Source organism: Dipodomys ordii, unplaced genomic scaffold (genome assembly GCF_000151885.1).
Source record: "Dipodomys ordii isolate 6190 unplaced genomic scaffold, Dord_2.0 Scaffold189, whole genome shotgun sequence".
Classification (NCBI taxonomy): Eukaryota; Metazoa; Chordata; class Mammalia; order Rodentia; family Heteromyidae; genus Dipodomys; species Dipodomys ordii.
In genome coordinates, this window is record NW_012267405.1 from 2,904,559 (window position 1) to 2,911,878 (window position 7,320).

A 7,320-nucleotide genomic window follows, 5' to 3' on the forward strand; every position below is an offset into this window, starting at 1 on the left:
AGGAAGGAAGGAAGGAAGGAAGGAAGGAAGGAAGGAAGGAAGGAAGGAAGGAAGGAAGGGGAAAGGAAAAAAAGGGAAGGAAAGGAAGGAAAATTGCCCTTCAAAATAATTTAGTACTATGTTTAGCCTTATGCTTGTTTCTATCTGATTTTTAGGAGGCCAACTTGGCTTTCTTCACTTCAACAGCACAGAGAAAAGCACTTAAAAAGTGAGATCTCAAGCATAAAGTTCTATATGCAGTAAGTATCTAGTATTTTCAGCTTCCAAACCCAAGAAACAGAAGAGTAATTGTATATATTCCACAAACTTACTTTCCTTTGTGTGCCAGTCCTGGGGCTTAACCTCATGGCTTGGGTACTGTCCCTGATTTTTTTATATTCAAGGCCAGCACTCTAATAAGATTTGCCACAGCTCTACTTTGGCTTTTTTGGTAGTTTAATGGAGAGAAAAGTCTCACACGCTTTCCTGCCTGGGCTGGCTGAGAAGTGTGACCCTCAGATCTCAGCCTCCTGAGCAGCTAAGATTACAGGTATGAGACATCAGCGCCTGCCATGCGCATGTCCTTGTGCTTGCCAGTTTTGGTTTGAGACCTTAATGAAAAATTCAATAAATTTAATTATAAATCTCTACATTCCTAAGTAACGATTAGATCTCCTTTACAAGATTTTGTCATCAGCAATTTTTTTATTCCCACCTATAAAATGATTCACTTAAAAGAAAAAAAAATATTTAAAACACAGGTAACACAGCAGACCTCAAGAAGGACACTGTAACCAAAAGAGAAGCTGTCAATAAAATCTGCTCTTTGGGAACAGATGAACCCTGTAAACTCATCACAGGTTTCCAATATCCCGAACAGACATATTCCCCCAATAGACCTGCTACTTAGGGTATAATGACTCTCCTTAAGGTCTGATCAGTAGGTTCCCATAGCACCCCCTCTGTAGGTCTCATTTGTTTTTATTACAGCCAAATTGTTCACCAGGCACGGGCTAAGCATCTGTCTCTGCAGTTCCTAACTGCTAAAATCCTACTAGCAGGTTGTGGTGGAGGACTTTGGTGATGGCTGTTTAGTTTTGATTTGCTAATTTAGCAGACAAAGTACTGTGAGGGTAATGAGTTCCCTGCTTAAGAAACACGACTGTTTAAAATTTAAAAAAGTGATTTGACCACTTACATGAACAGTTTGAAGAATTAGGCTTTGTTTTCAGAAAAACAAATAGAAAACAACTTCATTTTCACAATTAATGAAACACCTAAAATCACAGCGATGTAAGTTATTTTGGGTTGCCCACACTACCAAGAAAGAGGAAGGAGATGTTTACATTTATCATCTTTTGATTCTTAGTGATTCCAAAGCAAATGTAATGGTTGGGATTTTTTTGTTTTTGGTTGGTCGTGGGGCCTGCAATCGCCTCTTCACATGGTGGCACTGGAGTCCTACCTTTTACTGTCCTGCAGCTCTTATTAAGAACATCTATTTTGTGATGCCACTTCAGTTACAAAATAGACTGGAAAATGTTTACTTTTTTCCCTGGGACTGTCACACCTACAGTACCATCTGATGCCACTGAAACTTTACAAAGCACATTTATAAAACTGTAAGGTGATACTTTTCTTTTTTTTTGGGTCCAGTCGTGGGGCCTGAACTCTGGGCCTGGGCACTGTCCCTCAGCTCTTCAGCTCAAGGCTAGCGCTCTACCACTTGAGCCACAGCGCCACTAATGGCTTTTTTCTTTTTGCTTATGTGGTGCTGAGGAATCGAACCCAGGGCCTCGAGTATGCAAGGCAAGCGCTCTACCACTGAGCCACCTTCCCAGCCCCAGGTGATACTTTTTTAACTTGAAAAAAAAAATTTTTTTTTGAGAGGTGCTGGTCCTGGGGACCTAAGGCTAGTGCTAGTGCTATCATTTACCCACATGTCCACTTCTAGCTTTTTGGTGATTTACATTACAGGAGGTAAGAATCTCATAGACTTTCCTGTCTAGGCTGGCTTAGAACCATGATCCTCAGATCTCAGTCTCCTGAGTTTAAATTATTCTATATCCAAGAAAAAACTGTCCATACTTACACAGATAAAAAATTTCAAAAGCCGGGCACCGGTGGTTAACGCCTATAATCCTAGCTACTCAAGAGGCTGAGATCTGAGGATCGCAGTTCAAAGCCAGCCCGGGCAGGTAAGTCCGGGAGACTCTTATCTCCAATAAAAAACCACTAGAAAACCGGAAGTGGCGCTGTGGCTCAAGTGGTAGAGCATTCGAATTGAGCTGAAGAGTGCAGGGACAGAGCCCAAGCCCAGAGTTCAAGCTCCACGACCAACCAAAAATTTTCAAGTTCTGTTTAAGCCACATTCTTCTTCTAAATTATCTCTTACTATTTTTAGCAATGTTTTAATAATTAAAAGCTGATTCTGATTAACAACCAGAATTCATAAAACCAAAAAAGCAAAAATCTATTCCAAAAGCTATTTCCTTCCTCCCCCCACCAACCTCCACTAGAACTAAGGACTGAACTCAGGGCCTTGCACTTGCCAGGCAACAAGTGCTCTTCCACTGAGCTAAATCCCCAACCCTTCCAAAGCTATTTTAACTGTTATTTATTATTAGTTCTGTTGTTGTTCTTATCAAATATCCTGAAAGGACTATTTTACTCAAGGTATCCTCTTGTTTATTAAGTTAATATAAGACACATTTTTGGGGTAAAGCTCGCAGAAGTTGTTTTTGAGAAAAATAACATGTTTATTGCAAAGGAGTCACTGGGAAAAACTAGCTAGCCTTTTCATTAAGAATGTTCAGGGGCTGGGAAGGTGGCTCAGTGGTAGAACGCTTGTCTTGCATGCCTGAGGCCCTGAGTTTGATTCCTCAGCACCACATAAGCAAAAAGCCAGAAGTGGTGCTGTGGCTCAAGTGGTACAGTGCTAGCCTTGAGCTGAAGAGCTGAGGGACAGCACCCAGGCTCAGAGTTCATTCAGGCCCCACAATCGGACCCCCCCCCAAAAAAAAAGAATGTTCACACACTGGGCTGGGAAGGTGGCTCAGTGATAGAGTGTTTGCCTTGCAAACACTTGATTCCTCAGTACCATATACACAGAAAATACCAGAAGTGGCGCTGTGGCTTAAGCGGTAAAGCTAGCTTGAGCTGAAGAGCTGAGGGACAGCACCCAGGCCCAGAGTTCAAGCCCCATGACCGGCAAAAAAAAAAAAAAAAAAAGAATGTTCATACATGAAAAAGTTACTCTATTTTTAAAAGTAAGCTTATGAAGGGCTGGGAAGGTGGCTCAGTGGTAGAGTGCTTGCCTTGCATGCATGAGGCCCTGGGTTCGATTCCTCAGCACGTCATAAGCAAAAAGAAAAAAGCCATTAGTGGCGCCATGGCTCAAGTGGTAGAGCGCTAGCCTTGAGCTGAAGAGCTGAGGGACAGTGCCCAGGCCCCAAGTTCAGGTCCCACAACTGGACCCCCCCCCCAAAAAAAGTAAGCTTATGAAAAAAGCTTAAAGCCAAAGGATAAAAGATCTAGTTATACAAAATATAAACAGCTAATAGACAAAGGAAAAGGACTACAGTCTCTGTAATCTTACATCAAATTCAATTCAGGATTAAACACCAGTGGTTAGAATGTAGAAGTGCAACTCACACGCTGCTAGTAAAGTATGAATTGATTCAGACCTGTTGGAAACATGGTAGTGTCTAATAAAGCTAACAGACACGTTATGACCCAGCTTTTACATTCCCACATACAGTCAACAGGGATGAGAACTAATTCCTCCAAGACAATGTTCAGGAATGATCACGAAAGCACGGACCATAACAGTTTCTAAACACAAAGTCAAATGCTCATTAACAGTAGTACGGATAAATATTTCACCTCTTCATTTGGGAGGTTACTGAGGCAGGTTACTGGATATTAATTGAATTCTACACTTATAATTTCTGCACTTTTTAAAATGTATGGATGAATGAGTTTTCCTAGCTATTTATTCTATGGACTACTTTCTGGTATTACTGGAAAAGAAGTTACTCAATCACATAAAATTACACTTTAGACATATATCTTGGCTTTGTTTTTTTTTTGTGAACATACTGTACAGAGGGGTTACAATTACATGGGCAAGATAATGAGTACATTTCTTAACAAGCATTGCAGCCTCCTCCTTTGTTTATCATATCTTGGTTTTGTATCAGTTCTTATTTGTTTTTTGGTAGCAGCTGGGTTTGAACTAAGGGTCTTATGCTTGTGAGGCAAATATTCTATCATTTGAACCATAGGTCCAACCCCCAAAATCCATGTTGTAAAACCATGTCTCCCATTATTTTTTAGGAAATTAAGTTAAGGCTCTGGATAGACATTCTACTTTTGAGAGTACTGAGAGGGTAACACTTTTGGGTTATAGCTGCTGAGTAATGTCTACTGCCTTACAACAAGATAAATATGCATTTCAGCATATGATAATGCTATGCCAGAGTCTTGCATGTATTAGATAAGGATGGCGTCTGCTAACATATGAGACTGCAGAATTCTGCATTTAACTTCAAAACACAAATCAATTCTAACTTGTAATAAACATATGATCTTTGCATTATGGGTAATATGTGGGTCAAAAACATGTAAGCAAATTATTCATAAAGCAAACAGCTAGACTGACCTGTCTATATGTTTAGTTGTTTTCAGGCTCATCTATATAACCCAGCAGCATTTACTCACCTGCCCTAGAACTGGTTTAGGTTCTTTCTTAAAATAAAAAATGATGCCCAGGAACAAGAAGTTTAAGCATTAAGGGGAATCCACTAAAACAAACTGGCCAGCCCACAGACAATTCTTATTTTGAAGTTTGACATAGGTGCCAGTATATCATAGCAATGCCTAATATTCTAGCTTCTCATGAAAAATGAAAAGATATGAAAATTCTGGCCCTGTATTTCAAAGTGTCACTTGCCAGATGGCTTCCAGAAATGTTTGGGCAGTCTGCCTAGCTTCCCCAGTCCCCTGCAGGAACCCGCCTACCCCCTGCTCCCATTCCCCTGCAATTCCCTTTCACATTAGTGGTTCACTTCAGGATGTCAGAAGTAAAAATTAGAGAGCAGGACAGTAAAACAGATCTTGGAATAATTTTGGTCACTGTCAAATTTGGTTAAAACAATCTTCTGAGAACAAGGGGCTACATAAATCTTAGGCAGAGAACACAGGGAAACTGAGAGTTAAGCATTTTGGATACTGGTCTTAACAACCAACTCTTTTGAGTCTAGGCAAGTTCATTTTCAGTTCTCATGTGTGGATTTTACATAACTTTTATAAGAACTTGCAGGGCTGGGAAGGTGGCTCAATGGTAGAATACTTGCCTTGCATGCATGAGGCCCTGGGGTTTAATTCCTCAACACCACATAAGCAGAAAAAGCCGGAAGTGGCGCTGTGACTCAAGAGCGCTAGCCTTGAGCTGAGGAGCTGAGGGACAGCATGCAGGCCCAGAGTTCAGGCCCCGGGACAGACCAAAAAAATAAAATAAAAATATAAAAACTTACGTTAATAAAGATTAAAAGCAAATACTAAAATGATCATGAAGACAAGTGTAAGAACTTTTTTTTAAAAAAAAATAAGAGGAGATTTTAGGAGATAGGGAGGGAAGGAGTAACTCTGTCCACAAAGAAATTAACTCTTAGTGGGGCGCTGGTGGTTCACACCTGTAATCCTAGCTACTCAGGAGGCTGAGATCTGAGTATTGCGGTTCAAAGCCAACTGGGCAGGAAAGTCCACAAGACTCTTATCTCCAATAAACCACTAGAAAACCAGAAGTGGCGCTGTGGCTCAAGCAGTAGAGAGCTCACCTTGAGCTGAGGAGTGCAGGGACAGTGCCCATGCCCAGAGTTCAAGCCCCACGACGACCAACAACAACAACAAAAAAGAAGAAATGTACTCTTATCTCACTTGTATAACTTATGTAAACCCTCTGTACACCCTCTGTATATCACCTTTATAATAACAATATTTTTTTTTAAAAGAGAAGATTATACTTGGCCAGGTGAGAGTGAGTGGTTCATGTTTGTAATCCTAGCTACTTTGGAGGCTAAGCTATGAGGATCAAAGATTAAAGCTAACCTGGGCAGGAAAGTCCATTAGCTTCTTTATTATTATTATTATTATTGTGAGATAGTGTACAGAGGAGTTACAATTAGCTGGGCAAGATAACGAGAACATTTCTTATCAAGCATTGTTGCCTCCTCTTTGTTTCTCCTTCCCATCCCTTCCCATTTCTCCCCCCTCCCCCACCAAATGTTCTTTTTTGTTGTTGTTGTTGGTCATGGGGCTTGAACTCTAGGCCTGGGCACTGTCCCTCAGTTCTTCAGCTCAAGGCTAGTGCTCTACCACTTGAGCCACAGCGCCACTTCCAGCTTTTTCGGTTTATGTGGTACTGAGGAATCCAACCCAGGGCCTCCTGCATGCAAGGCAAGCACTCTCTACCACTGAGCCACTTTCCCAGCCCCTGCATTAGATTCTTATCTCCAATTAATTAAGCACACACAAAAAAATCCAAACCAAAAAAACATAAAACAAGTAGAGCTGTAGCTCAAGTAGTAGAGTGTTAGCCTTTAAAAAAGTTCAGGGACAGTGCCCAAGCCCTGAGTTCAAGCCCTAAGACCGAAAAAAAACCCAACCCTGTAATGGGTCTTCTAAAAAGCTGTTTTCCTATAGAGGAAGGGAGTTGGATATATGATATACAACTGGTCCTCACTACCACAGATTCTAATCTTGTGAATTCATCTAATTATAAAATGTACATAAAACATTCAAATCAATATTCACTATGGTCTTGCAGTCATTTATGAACCTGAAGAGAGGGGACAAATGTCAAGACCCATTTCTGTCTCAATTCTCACACGGTAAACTTGTCTACAGATTTTTTGTAATTTACTTAATAGAATGTCTTCTGGTAGTTTTGCGTCTTTTCTTGTGTGGGAATGTGTAAGAAGACTGTTAGCTACTTGGGAGGAAAACTTGTGGTTCAAAGCCAGTTCAGGTAAGAAGCTTATGAGATCTCACTTTAACAAATAAAGCTGAGTTATGGTGGCACATGCCTATCATTCCAGCTACCTAGGAACCATAACTAAGGAAAATGTCAAGCTTGGGCATAAATGTGAGACTCTATTTAAAAAATAATACTGCCGGGCGCTGGTGACTCACGCCTGTAATCCTAGCTACTCAGGAGGCTGAGATCTGAGGATCGCGGTTCAAAGCCAGCCCGGGCAGGAGAGACCGTGAGACTCCTATCTCCAATAAACCACCAGAAAACCGGAAGTGGTGCTGTAGCTCAAGTGGTAGAGCGCTCGC